The sequence below is a fragment of the Typopeltis vanoorti genome, chromosome 13 (assembly GCF_054136105.1).
Source record: "Typopeltis vanoorti isolate ZY-2024b chromosome 13, IOZ_Tvanoo_1.0, whole genome shotgun sequence".
In the NCBI taxonomy this organism is placed as follows: domain Eukaryota; kingdom Metazoa; phylum Arthropoda; class Arachnida; order Uropygi; family Thelyphonidae; genus Typopeltis; species Typopeltis vanoorti.
This window is the reverse complement of record NC_143561.1, coordinates 129759215-129774878: the sequence shown is the minus strand read 5'-3', so window position 1 is coordinate 129774878 and position 15664 is coordinate 129759215. Positions and strand designations below refer to the sequence as shown.

At 37.3% G+C, this 15664-nt stretch overlaps 1 protein-coding gene across 2 annotated transcripts in view; it reads right to left on the bottom strand.

Annotated features, from left to right (window-relative positions):
- Positions 1-15664, bottom strand: part of cin (Molybdenum cofactor synthesis protein cinnamon) — a 377936-nt gene that overhangs the window by 73497 nt on the left and 288775 nt on the right. The window lies entirely within an intron of this gene.

The following is a 15664-nucleotide window of genomic DNA, read 5'->3' as shown; positions in this document are numbered from 1 at the left end:
GGTGCAAAAATACATATACCTCAGACACTTGATCACACAGAATGGCAGGACAGAAGATGAAATTAGAAAAAGGATTGAAATCGCATGGTCAACTTTCAACGGTATGAAAAATCTACTAACATCTAGAGAATTAATCTGAAAACAAGACTAAGAATCTCCAAATGCTACATGTGGTCTACATTATTATTTGGAGTAAAGACATGGACACTCTCCAATCTGAGTGTGAAAAAACTGGAGGCCTTTGAAATGTGGATGCTGCAAAGAATTATGAGAATATCATGGAAAGATAAATAGACAAATGAAGAGGTTCTACAGATGGCAGGTGTCAAGAGGTGTCCTGATGAAAGAAATTAAAAAGAGAAAAGTCAGATATTTTGGACATATTCTGAGACATAACTGCCTACAAAGGACACTTCTCGAAGGAACTGTTGAGGGAAAGAGAAAGAGAGGAAGACAAAGACTGGAGTGGATGAAAAATATAGAAGACTGGACCTATCTCTCATATGAGGAATGCAGCAGAGGGGGTGCAGAATAGGACATGGTGGAGACACATGGTAGTCAATCTCTTGGAGGGAGAAGACACCTGACAGACAGACAGACAGACCCTTTGACATATATCATTCTGTCTTTCGCTCGTGATTTTATCATCGACGGGTGCTTTTACCTCTGTATTGCTGGCAGCACCTGAGTGACCCTTCTCTTTCGATGAGGACACCTCATCTGATCTTAATTGACTGATTATAACATTGTTTCTGCTCTCCTCTGCTCGAGCAGATTCATTCTTACAAGAGGACTTGATGTTGAACAAGTCTTTTCCTTCAATCAAACAAAGTGATCCCTGATCCATCTTGGCAGCTTTTTTCTTTCCAAGAAGACTTATCTCCTTCCTAGCATAATCACACGAGAACTGGTATTTATTCAGGAAATCATCTCCAAGTATTATCTCCATGGGTGGGAGAGAGATCCTGGGCAGGACTAAGAACTCATGCCAAACACACACGTTGTGTTCCAGTAATTTTACTTTCAAACTTACTAACTCGGATGCGTGAATTGAGGTGGGGGATATTCCTGACAGTCTAACAGGTCTCTTAAAATATGCGACTTCCTTCCTCACATAGGGTTCTAATTTCCAGAAGTAATTCTCCGAAATGATGGAGGTCTGGGAGCCCGTATCTACTAATGCTCTGAAATTTCTCCTTCCAATCCTTCCTTCTACAGTTAAACCAAAGGACTGTCCTTGATATCATCGACTTTTTCTCCGGGTTTGATTTGTACACACGTGAGATCTCGATTCTTCTTGATAATTCCTATTCAAGCGCCCTTTATTGGTGTAACAATTGCAGGCTAGGTGCCCAACTCAATTGCAATTGAAACATTTCGGAGGTTTCCACCTCCTATCAATTCTCTCAGTGCCTCCTTCCGGGGTCAAAGGTGATTCTGTAATGTCCCGGGTAGACATTCTTGCCAGCTTCTGTATCACAGTATCTAATTTATCGAGTAAAGGTTGTTGCATCCTATCAATTTCTTTACGAATTAATTCAGTGGTTTTTTCACATGGAAGACTCGAAGGCTCCTGGTTTCTTAGAGAGGTTGTTATCAGTTTGCTAAGCACCTCATCGAGGCATTCCATAACCAGTTGTTGTAATCGCTCGACTTCTTGTTTGATTATGGATCGAACCTCACTCTGACTAGGAAAGCTTGCTGATAGTTGGTTGAGAGATTCAACTCTGTCTCCTTCACTTCCTTTTAAGTTTTTGTGTTTCTCCTTCCTCTCCCGACCTTCTTTCTCGATATTGAGGAGATTACTGGTTTCTTTCTCCTCCTTAATAAGGTTAACAAATCCGGTGGCGGTGGCGGGACAAATGTCTCCTAGCATTTGCTCTCTTTCCTTAACTGCAGTGTAACATTCTTCTAAGTTGGTTATATTTCTTCTGAAAGCTGTTTCTCTCAGTTCTTGCCTCAGCCCTTCCTAAAATGCTGGAAGACAGCCCAATCTAAGTGGGACTGGTCTTCACTTGAGACGTCCAGGGTGCTTGCAAGCATCAGCAATCTATTGTAGAAGTCTGAAGTGCTTTCTTTATCCTTCTGTATTATCCCCTAGAGCTTCCACAGGTTAGGTCCTACACTCCTTATCCTTGAGAACTGGAAGACTAGGACCTCCTTAAATTTGGAATAATCCAGGGTTCCTTTCAGGATCGGCGATGAGTAGAGAAATCCCTTTGCCTTTCCTACCAGCTTACTGCGTAGCAGTATAAGGAGCTGAACGTCTGTCCATCTTCCAATTTTTCTTCATTCTTTGACATAGCAAAAAAATGCATGAACGTCATCTGTCTCCTCCCCCCCAGAGAATTGCGGAAACACCTGGTGCGGATTTAAGGTTCTAAAGAATTGATTATCCTCCAGGCTGTACTCGATAATAGTGCCATAGTGATATATCAGTTACAATTTTCACAATATTTAAGTTTCAAAGTTCTTAATATTTAGCTTGCCTGATCTTTTCTATAACTTGCTCACTTAGATTTCTTTAATTTAGTCTATAAATCAAATCCTGTCGACTGCTGCACCATTGTTACGTCCTCACTTCCTTATATTTGATCTTACTTTGTCTTATAATATTTACTTCGTGTCTATTAACACTTTCTGTTATAACCTTAATTAGAACTCTTTAATTTATGCAGTCTCTACATTTACTTTGGGCCGTTAACAACTTTAAAGGATATTGCACGTGGGTAAAAGACAAAGAGATTCCTGATAGACAATGACAATTCCTTTGTTTCAGTGCTGGTTCTCTCTTCGGACTCAGGGAAAATTTTTATTATATTGAGCCACCCTGAATCCTTGATTTCTGAACTATGAAAAATCAAAGAACCAGAACTTAGCATAGCACACTATCCCTAATTTGATAAACCATATGAAGTAGTTCAAATCTCATCTATCTCTAAATTAGTTTGCAGTCGTAGCCTCCCTTATAAATTACCTCCTGCTGTGGTTTGATTATTTATGAGCGGTGCAATAGAAAATGAAATCAGGCAAGTCAATTATTGAATTTAAAGAAAACATTTATTTACACTCTAGGCAGATTACATATCATGAATAAACTTTTGCACATGCTAGCTTTAATAACAGTTTCAAAGAAAAACATAATTATCAAACCCTTCATACTCTATCTTAGCATATATAAGTATCAGTTTAGTTAAAACATTCTATCAAAGGTAAATCATAAGCTAAAACTCCACAATACTAAAGGTTATTCATTCATAGACATTAATTTAACCCTAATTTCTTCATTCATTTCTCAGAGTTACACTACACTCTTAATCTATATCTCTAATGTCCTTGCATAAAAATCACAACCTCCTAAACTTAATGTCCAACTTAAAATTACAGTCTTTCGTCCTTTATACATTCACTAAACAGATTAAAGTTTCTACTTTACCAATTGCTGGGGAACCATTAGAACATCATACATATCTCGATATAACATCACCTTCAGGTCCACTTTTCGTTCTGCCTGGTCTGCATTACCCCACTGAATGATCCGAACTGGATATATCTCTGGCGACGAAGACACGTGCTTCCCATTCACTGGTCATCAGGCTCAGCAAGGTTTAGCTGTCTCTGTGGTAAACAGGAACTCAGCTTTGCTGGACAAATCCTTAACCGGCGATCTCCCAAGAACTTCTCAGCATTCTCCTACGATCTCTCCAAGGAATGGAGACGAACATCGGCAAGCGAAGAGGATGACAAAAGAAAAACCAACCAAAAAGGCACAAGCCAAAAAGCTCTGAGCTGGCGCTGCTTCGTTTTTTAAATTCCATGCCAACACTTCTTACTACATCATCAAATTTCTCCCTCTTTGCTCATGTCACCTTTCATCTCCCAGCAGCTAGCGCTACAATCTCCCCTAGCATGCTTTTCGGTGGTGGTGGTGATGAGGGGTCATGTACTCTCCTTCCACAGTGCATGTGTACTTTGGCGTATGTGTTTTGCTCCTGGCTATCGGTACTTAATCCGATTAGCCTTCTCTCAGTAATATACAAGTATTTATACAAATTTAGCAAAGTTTAAACAATGGGCTATTCACTGTAAATACATTACAACACTATGGACAAATAAAAGGATTCATAAATTATTAACGTTTCTGGTAATTTACAAGCAATTTTATCCGTCTGATATATCAGTATATGCCAAAATGTAAGATGCATGTTAAGTTATGAAGAAAATATAAATTAATACAGTTTCAGTTTCATTCAGAACTTAACAATGGGCATTTGCAGGTAGCTTAGGATCTAAATTTGGACCTCTGACAATTATTGTTTCCCAAATTTTGGGAAGTTCTCTGCAATCATATTTCTTTAAATGCAATTGAACTCCGAGTGCTGATTTCAAAAACAGCCTTTCATTTTCAAATTTACTGTGATGGAGAATGGTGGTTTTTGTCCAGACGATCATATGGGTAGTATGTAATATGTGGTCTGCAAGGCCAGATTGACCATAGTCATGATTGCAGATGTAAATTTATGTTCATCTAAACAGATGTGGGCTGATTTAGCTGTCTGTCCGAAGTATGCCAACTTGCAGGAACAGTGTACTTTATATACTCCAAGCACTAAGAGATGAGGTAAAATATATAAGGGTATCAAGTTTCTGGTGGAGCTTAAACTCCACTGAACAAGTTAGGTTAGGTTCAGGCAATACATCTATATTATTTAAAGTTAGATTTTAACTCAAGATTTTAAAATGGATAGAGTTTTTAATATAGGAAGTGGTATAATCAGTGAGAGGGGGGAAGAGATTTTGCTAGCTGTTTTGATAATTTGTAGTATGGAGCATCATCCACAGACATGGATACTAATTATTCATGGTGAAAAGGTAACACATATATATAAAATATATATAGTCTATATAAAAAAAAAACTCTACTCGTTTTTAAACTTCGATTAAAAATGTAACTTTTATATATCTAATATATTTGTAAGCTTTGATATCACCTTGCTATTTACCAGTATTCCCTTGAATAACACATTAGCACTCCTAAAAATGTTTTCCCTTCTGCTATCTTAGATCTATTTTCCTTTGACATCAATTCTGGTTACTTTTCTTGAAGCAACAAAATATACAAACAGATAGACGGAACTGGTATGGGTCCCCCCCCCCCTCACCCCACTTGCCTTTACAAAAATTTTGATAAACGAGCCATAGACTCAGCCCTACTTCAAATCTATCTAGCTAAGTTGATGTGTTCTCTATTCTGCCTCATTGCACTGACAAATATGACTCCTCCCTTTGTTACCTAACTAGTATACAACCAAGAATCCAGCTTACAGTGGAAAAGGAAAATAACAATAGTTTATCCTTCCTAGACACATTATTGACACACCTGAATGGTAACCTCTCCTTCACTGTATACAGAAAACTCACTGACGCAATATCCATTCACAAACTTCACCACTACCACTATCCCTCTCAACAATACATCATTAAAACTTTAACCAATGAAGACTTACAATGTTTGTTCCGGTGGAACTTCTCTTTGAAGAGAACTCAACCATATACACAATATCTTCATATCAAATGGCTACAGTACTTAACAGAATTAAAAAAGTAATCCTCCCCTCAATCCTTTTCCATCCCTTCAGAAGGATTTCAGAAATGGTATCACCATTTCCTACATCCAGGGTACATTAGAAAAAACAGCGAGGTACTTAAAAAATGTACAACCTCTATAAAGCTTCTAAACCCCACTGGAAACTTGCTACACTTATTCATTCTACCAAAGATCAACTCCCCCTCTCTCAGTGCATGGAGTATATAAAGTACACAGTTCCTGCAAGTTGGCATACTTGCAGGAACTTGCAGGAACTGCGGACAGACAGCTAAATCAGCCCACATCTGTTTAGATGAACATAAATTTACATCTGCAATCATGACTATGGTCAATCTGGCCTTGCAGACCACATATTGGATACTACACATATGATCGTCTGGACGAAAACCACCATTCTCAATCACAGTAAATTTAAAAATGAAAGACTGTTTTTGAAATCTGCACTGGCACTCAGAAATCAATTGAATTTGAAGATATATGGTTGCAGAGAACTTCCAAAATTTGGGAAACAATAATTGTCAGAGGTCCGAATTTAGATTCTAAGCTGCCTACAAATGTCTATAGAGGGTGCACTATCTAGATAGGACTTTTAGACTTGTAGGCATGTGTTTCATTTAGTATTGTATGTGTTACAAGTGTTAGTTGTACTCCCTGAACATGTCTAAATGACTGAGTTGAAATATTTGAATCATTAAAATGAGTTTTTAATCCTCTTTTAGTACTGTCAATACGCCATTAAACCTCCAACATGATGTACTCCTAGCACTTAAGCCTTAACACATGGTGCAAAGACTGATGTGTCTAACCATCAACCTGTCATAATCTCTGGCATTGTGGTTAAGGTTTTGGAAAAGTTAATAAGAGCTTGCATACAGACATAGGTTGACTGAGAATCTATAGTTATCAATGAACAGCATGTGTTTACTAAGGTAAGGTAATGTTTGAGCAACTTGCTCATGTTTTATAATAATGTTAACAATAAGTTAGACAATTGGAATGGTTACAGTATGAAACTTTTGGCTTACTTCAGACCGACAGGTAGATCAGCCACTATCCATTTAGATGAGCACATATTTTACATTTGCAATTATGACGATGGTCAATCTGGCCTTGCAGACCATGTATTGGATACAACTCACAGGATCTTCTGGAAGAAAACCAACATGCTCCACCATAGTAAATTTAAAAAGGAGAGGACTGTTTTTGGAATCTGCATTGGGACTCAGAAATCAAACTAATTTAAACAAATACAGATGCATAAAACTTCCTAAATAGGAAACAATAATCGTCAGAGGTACCAGTTTATATCCTAGGCTGCCTACAAATGCCCATAGAGGACATACCACCAAGACATAACTTTAGAAACACCCATGTGTTTCATTAAGTATTATATTGTCTTTGTGTGTGTTACAAATGTTATTTGTACTCACTGAAGATATCTCAGTAACTGAGATGAAATATTGTAAGCATTAAAATTAGTTGTTAATCTTTTCCTAAGTGCTGTCAATACTCCATTAAACCTCCAACATGATGTCCTTCCAGTACTTAAGCCTTAACACATGGATCATGTCAGTTATGAAAATTAGAAGGAGCAAGCCAGAAGATTTACACATGTGGTGTGGAAAGCTAGGTCTTGAAAGAAAGCTGAGGATTCAAAGAAACTGCCTCTGCAAGCTAAATGTTGATTCATTTTAACAGTACAGGTGAGAACACGACTGATAAGCAAATAACTATTCATTAACTTATTGCTGATATTTCGTTGATATCCTATCCAGCATCTTAACAGCACAAAAATCATTTTGTCTCAGTATGCGAAACAATCCGGTATAACAATGGGACTAGTTTGAATAATGTACAACACAGAGACTAAAATCCTAATTAGATGCGAACTACATTGGAGGAAAAAAAAGAAAAAAAACAAATAGAGAATGCAAGTATTAATTTGGTCTTAAGATGATGGTCTCCCAAATCTTTCTCAAATTTATATAGCCATTTTGCTGATGTTTGGAGTATGTTTCAAGTCTTCTGCTGATTCCAAGAACAATCTTTCTGACTTACGAGGGTGATCTGAAAAGTTCTCGGCCAAACAATGAAAAAACAAATCTATAATTTTAAAATTATTTTTATTTTTCAACATAATTTCCCTTAAGACTAATACATTTATTCCAGCGACAATTGATCACCATTATCCCATCCATGTAGGGGGTTCTCAGTAAGATCTACAAAATACCCCTCTACAGCAGCAATCACCTCATGATTCGAAGAAAAACGCTGACCAGTGAGGAAGAGGTTTAGTTTTGGTAAGAGATAAAGATCAGAGGGAGCCAAATCTTGGGAAGAGGGTGAATGTTCCAACAATTCATAGTACAGATCCCTTAATTTTCCGATTGCCAAAATACCTTTATGGGCAGGTACACTGTCCTGACGAAAGATGATTTTTTTCTTCTGCAAAACGGGTCTTTTCTCACGAATTTTTTTGTCTAGTCTAGTTAAAAGATTGAAATAATATTCCCTATTAACACTGTTTTACCCTTTTGAAGATAATTAATAAACAGAATGCTTTTAGCATCCCAAAACACTGATGCCATGACCTTTCCTGCTGATGGAACGTCTTTGTCTTCTTTGGTGCTGAACAACATGCTTCTGTCCACTGTTTTGACTGTTGTTTAGATTATTGTGTGTAATGGTGAATCCAAGTCTCATCCATAGTAATAAATCGATGCACCAAAATCAGTTTTATTCTTGTTAAAACACTCTAAGCACTGTTCAGAGATTTTTCATGTGAGTACATTTTTTATCTGCTGTGAGCAAGTGCAGCATCCATCTTGCACAAAGCTTTTTTATTTGCAATTATTCATGCAAAATGCTCCTACACATTCTTTTGAAATGCCTATATTTCACGCACTTTGACTCGCCGGTCATCCAATACCATATTGTGCACTTGATCAATGATTTCTGGTGTTGTTATACTTTATGGATGTCCTTCACGTGGATCATCTTCAAGACTAGTAAGGCCATTTGTTAATTGTAGAAAATGAAGGAGAAGAATGCCCATAAACTTTTATGAACTTCGAATGAATTTTTGGCGTTAAACCTTCTTTTACAAAGAATTTTATAACCACACGATACTCAATTTTATCCATTTCAAGAGATACAGATAACACTTCTGCTTCAGACAACTGTATAAAACAAACTACTTGATAGAATGACTTGGAATTTCACATTGATGCTTATGATAGATGTACCAACTTAGGAAAAAAATCTCTTGCAATCTACGTGTTGCCATCTATGGTGAAGGCCGAGAAATTTTCAGATCACCCTCATATAATCTATGCAGCATTTTTGTTTTTTCAAATTGATTGTGTGTACAGGGGTATCCAAGGCATGGTCTGCTAGGTCCAATTTACCATAGCAATAGTGCTGGATGTATATTTTTATGTTCACTGAGGCGGATGTCCACAGTTTTTCCTGTCAGTCCATAGTAAGCACGATAAGTAAGAACAGGGCACTTCATAGACTCCATAGATGTGATAAAGAAGTGATTCTGGCCTTGGGTAAATGGATGAGAGTTGCCAATTTGACATATGGTTTAAATATGTGTGTATAGCTGATGATTATTAGGCACACTAGATATCTTTTCGGATGTGCCTTGAATGTATGGGATGGTGACAGTTTTGCTGTAGTCTTCTGTGGTAGACGGGGGGGAGGGATTTAGATTTTGTCCATCTCATGGGATTATAGCCATTATCTAAGAAGATGTAATGTAAGTGAGCGAGTTCAGCAGTGAGAGCATTATCATTGGAACAATTCACTCTAACTCTGTAGGTTAGTGTTTTTTAGGATACCATACTGCTGAGATGGGTGATGGTATGATTGTGCGGGTTTTCTATAAACCAAAAATGATAAGGAACCATCTGGAGGATGCGTGATTATTGTATCCTGGAAGGGCAGACTGTCAATAGTTCCATTTCCATTGTAAAGTGGATTTTTGAGTATTGGATATTTAAATGTGCTAAGAATGTATTCAATGTGTCTGGGTCATGTGGCCAAATAGCAAGCACATAATCAACATAGCATAGCCAAAGTACTGGTTTGAGAGTGGCTGTATTGATAGCTAGCTTTTCCAAGTGTTCTATGTAAAAGTTGACTAAGGGGAAAGAAACTTGGTGGGAGCCCACTGCTATCCCATATAACTGTTTGTATATTTTCCCTTTCCAAGTAAAATAACCTGCATGTACTGTGAATTTGAGAAAAGTAAATACCAAAAATATGCATAAATATAAAAGGAAATAAATTAGAACAGGTGTAAACATACATGTACCTCGGACACTTGATCACAGAGAATGGCAGAACAGAAGATGAAATTAGAAAAAGGATTGAAATTGCAAGGTCAACTTTCAACAGTATGAAAAATCACGGAAAGACAAATGAAGAGGTACTAGAGATGATAGGCGTAAACAGGAGCTTGATGAAAGAAATTAAAAAGAGAAAAGTGAGCTTTTTTGGACATATTCTGAGACATAATTGCCTACAAAGGACACCTCGAAGGAACTGTTGAGGGAAAGAAAAGGAGAGGAAGACTGGAGTGGATGAAAAATACAGGATTGAACCTATCTCTCATATGAGGAATGCAGCATGGAGGTGCAGAATAGGACATGGTGGAGACACATGGTAGTCAATCTCCTGCAGGGAAAAGACACCTGACAGGACTGTGAATTTAAATAGTTCAAATATATCAGGGGGGGGGGACTTAAGTAAATCAAGGGTTTCAATTAATGGTACATTTGTGAATAGTGAGGTTAGGTTTAAGTATTGTTTGTGAGAGTAGCTAGTAGCTTAGCTAAATGTCTAGCAAGTTTGTATGTGTGACTGTTTATACTACCCAAAATTGGGCATAAGGGTGTAACTTGTTTGTGAATTTTTGGTGCTCCATATATCCTGGGTGTTTTAATGTGAAAGGGCTTGAGTTTGTTAACTGTTTCTTTAGGCCAGGAAGTGACTTTTCACTTCCTAGTCATTATAAGTCAGAAAGATTGTTCTTGGAATCGACAGAAGCCTCAAAACACTCCAAACCTCAACAATTATGGCTATATAAATTTGCAAGATTTCAGAGATAGTCATCTTAAGATCTAATTAATATCTGCTTTCTATCTTTGTTTTTTTTTTCTTTTCAACATAGATGCCCCCTAATTAGGGCTAGTGTTTGTGCTGTACATTACAATTGTTCAAACCAATCCCATTGTTATACTGGATTGTTGTTGTTTTGCATACTGTGCCAAATGGTTTTTGTGCTCTGAAGATGATGGATAGAATACCAGTAAAATATGAACAATAAGTTAATAAATAGTTATTTTCTTATCAGCCTGTGTTCTCATCTATACTGTTAAAATTAATCAACATGTACAATGAACACATAAATTCTCAGATGCTATTACCAGGTCAGGCACTCTCACACCCCTAGTATTTTCAATTACATGCTGTCTCAGATAGTTATCCCTTAATAATTGAATAAAATCCTTTTCCTTCCTCACATGTGTCCTCTCCTCCTTCCAATCAATGTTACCATAGTTGAAATCCCCCATAATAATTACCCTCCTTCCACTCATTTCATCAATTTCCCTATGCATACTATCTCCACCATCTATTCCATCACTTGGTCTATAGCAGCACCCAACTGTATATTTTATTCTGCCAGTCTCAATCTCACACCAAATAGCCTCAAATGAGCTCCTTTCACTATCCTGCGATACAACTTCAATTCTCCTTGGCTGCAGTTCATCAGCTATCATCAATAATACCCCTCCCCCCATTTTATTCTCTCTGTCCCTCCTAAACACACTGTAACCTACACATTCTATCCCACTAACTATATCTTCTTCCGTCAGCCATGTTTCACTAATGCCAATAACCTGTGGCCAGGAAGAGCCAATCAAGGCCAAAAATTCTTCCTTCTTCTTCCTAATACTCCTGGCATTAGTATACATGAAATGCAGTGATCCCTATATTGATACGTTATTCTAAATGACCCATTCCCATTTTTTGTCCTTAGTGCTGGCTCGGGTACATTATATACATTCTTACACTCATCTGTCTCACTGATGTCTGCATATCCATCCCCCCCCCCCTCCTTGGTAGTTCTAGTTTCCCTGGTTTTGCACATCCATTTTCACTTCATTCAGCAACATTCTTTCCAGTCTCTGCACACCAAGTCCATTCAAATGCAGGCCATCCATCTTGTATAAGTCCTTTCGCCCTTCAAACTCATTCCACATGTCCACGAATTCCACACCACACTGTCTGCATAACCTACGTATAATGTCATTTGCAATTATGGCCCTCCTCCTAAACTCCTCTGTCATACCGCGGCAACAGACTAACCATTCTAACTCTGTCACTCTTTTCTTTCGCTACCTTTAACAATACTTTCAAGTCCTCTCTCATAAAAAATTTATCACCTTTCAATTCATTCGTACCCGCCACAATTATTAATTCTTTCACCCTCTGTTTTTGCACTCTAATACTCTCACTTACATCCTTAAATTTTGCACCTGGTAAGTACGATTTAGTTACACTGCCATCTATTACCCCTCTTAATAATGAGTCACCATACAACACTCTTTCCTTCATTTCAGAAACTCTCTCATTCTTGCACTGTTTTTTTACGTTATCTGAATCACTCTGGAAAGAGTTTTGCAGGTGCTCTAATTGCCGCTGTGCATTTTGTATAACTGCGCGCAACCTAGCGATCTCACTTCCTACAAATAATTCCTCATTATTTTTATCATTTAAACCATTTTCTCTCTCAGTATGGTTGCTTTCACTCTTTCTTAGATCATCGCTCTCATTGCCATCTTGTACATCGCAATTCTCTATCAAGCCACTATTTTCACTCACATTCTGGCAATTCTGGCTTTCTTCAACCATAACTATCTCACTACCTGACACATACTTCAACTCCTCACTTTGCTTACACTATCATTTAACATATGTAGGGAATTTGACATATCTACATATCATTTAACATATGTAGGGAATTTGACATAAAAACTCTTCCACATTTTCTACCTCTTTTTTTGTCTCATTAAACCATGAAATAGTATGAGGATTAATAACCGCTGCAAGAATTCAGCCATAATTTTTAGTGAAATCCACGATGTTGACCACTTTTATTGTACTTTAATGCAGCTGCATTTTATATTGAATCTATGTAGACAATTTGCAGCAGAAGTTTAGATTCTGCAGAATGTATCTTCAATGAGTACTGAGTCCTCAATGTATACAGGAGAAATTAAGATATGAGGGTGGTCTGAAAAGTTCTCGCCTCGGCCATAGATGGCAACACTATTGACAAGAGATTTTTTTTCTAAGTTGGTACATCTCTCATAAGCATCCAGTTGAAATTGTAAGTCATTCTATTAAGTAGTTTGTTTTATACAGCTGAATGAAGCAAAAGTGTTACCTGTATCACTTGAAATGGATAAATTTGAGTATTGTGCAGTTATAAAATTCTTTGTAAAAGAAGGTTTAACGGCAAAAGAAATTCATTCGAAGTTCATAAAAGTTTATGGGCACTCTTCTCCTACGTTTTTGTCAATTAAGAAATGGGTTGCCGAGTTTAAAAGTGACCATATCAGCGTTGAAGGTGATCCACATGAAGGACGTCCGAAAAGTGTAACAACACCAGAAATCATTAATCAAGTGCACGATATGGTACTGGATGACTGGTGAGTCAAAGTGCGTGAAATTGCTGGGACTTTGGCATTTCAAAAGAATGTGTAGGATATATTTTGCATGAAGAATTGCAAATGAAAAAGCTTTGCACAATATGGGTGCCGCGCTTGCTCACAGCAGATAAAAAATGCACTCGCATGAAAATCTCTGAACAGTGATGGAGCATTTTAACAAGAATAAAACTTATTTTTTGCATTGATTTATTACTATGGATGAGACTTGGATTCACTATTAAACACCAGAATCCAAACAGCAATCAAAACAGTGGACAGAAGCCAGTTGTTCAGCGCCAAAGAAGACAAGGTCATGGCGTCGGTGTTTTAGTATGCTAAAGGCATTTTGTTTATTAATTATCTTGAAAAGGGTAAAACAATAACCGGGGAATATTATTTGAATCTTTTAGACTAGATGAAAAAAATTGTGAGAAAAGACCCTGTTTGCAGAAGAAAAAAATCATCTTTCATCAGGATAATGCACCTGCCTACAAAGGTGTTTTGGCAATGGGAAAATTAAGGGATCTGCACTATGAATTGTTGGAACATCCACCCTATTCCCCAGATTCGGCTCCCTCTGACTTCTATCTCTTCCTAAAACTAAAATTCTTCCTCACTGGTCAGCGTTTTTCTTCAAATCAAGAGGTGATTGTAGCTGTAGAAGGGTATTTATTTTGCAGACCTTACTGAGAACCACTACAGGGATGGGATAATGGCACTGGAGCATCGCTGGAATAAATGTATTAGTCATATGGAAGATTATGTTGAAAAATAAAAATAATTTTGAAATTATAAATTCATTTTTTCATTGTTAGGCTCAGAACTTTTCAGACCACCCTCATAGCTTCAGCTTCTGAGTTGATCATGAGTCCTGAAGCTCCCTTTCTTTCTGATCCTTTATAAAATATTTTGTACTTAGAAAGCCACAGATTTTGCTATTGATATTTAAAGATTCTTGTATTAATCTTAATCACACATTTATTCAAGTTATGATTTCTGTTAAATTATTTACAACCTTGATTGAGCAATGAAGATACATTTGCAGACATATGCTTATTGCTTTCCACAGTCAAATTTGCTACACACGTTAGTTAAATGGCAGGCAGTCTTTGCTTTCAATTGACCTCCTTATTCAATCCAGTGCTTGTTATGATTATGGGTATTTACAAAATTTATACTAGATTTGTTTCATTACATGCACTAAGCTTGTGTTCCTTAAAACAGAATGAACACCATTTCCCTTACAGTCTTGTTATTATTATTATTATTATTATTATTATTATTATTATTATTATTATTATTATTATCATCAGACCTCCATGGAGTCAAGAGACTCATTGTAGGCGGTCCCACTTTCATGTGTAGGCTCATGATACCACAATTTAAATGCATTCAGGTCTCTGAACTAACCACACTTTTACACAGTGCATTTCACTCACCCACCATTCTGCATGAAAAAAATCTACTCACCCCCCCCCCCCCTGCTCACACCATCCTTGAACAGCTTCGAGGGATGGCCTCTTCTTTTCCACCTATATCCAGACATTCTATGAAAAATCTCATCCACATTAATCTGGTAATTATCCCTTACCAAATTATATGTCTCAATCATGTCTGCCGCTCTTAGTTCTATCCACTAAGCTCTGAAATTTGCATTCTCACAATCATTCGAGAGACCAGAAACAAACTTAGCGAATCGTCTCTGAACCCTCTCCAACATCTCACCATCTTTGTGAAATCCAAGTGACCAAATCTGTACACAGTAATCCATTTGCGATCTGATCAAAGCCTTATACAATGGAATCATAACATCCTTACCACTACATGTGTTCCCTGCATCATTCCCATAACCTGCTGTGTTGTCTTCACAATTTTAGCAAACTAATCCATGAAATTTTAAGTCCCTATCCACCATCACTCCCAGATCTTTCATCTCCTTCACCTCCTCAAGAAATCTCCACCAATCCTATACTCTCCATTCTATCTTTGCATCTCAAATTTTAAAACACTCTGCAACATTAAACTGTTATCCCCCACACACTCACCCATTCAGGCAGTCCATTCAAGTCCTCTTGCAAGGCTATATCTGCTCTACTTCTCATAACTCTCTCTAATTTTACCTTCTGCAAATATCACCATTTAAGTTCCTTCCAATATCATTTACATACAAATTAAACAATAATGGCTCCAAAAAGACCATTGAAGCATGCCACTACTGAAAATATCACTCCCCCCCCCCATACACTGCTTGCTGATACCAACCCGTTTTTCCAATTTAACTACTAGCTTGTCATGTAGCAATTTATTGAAAGCTTTTACAAAATCTAAATAT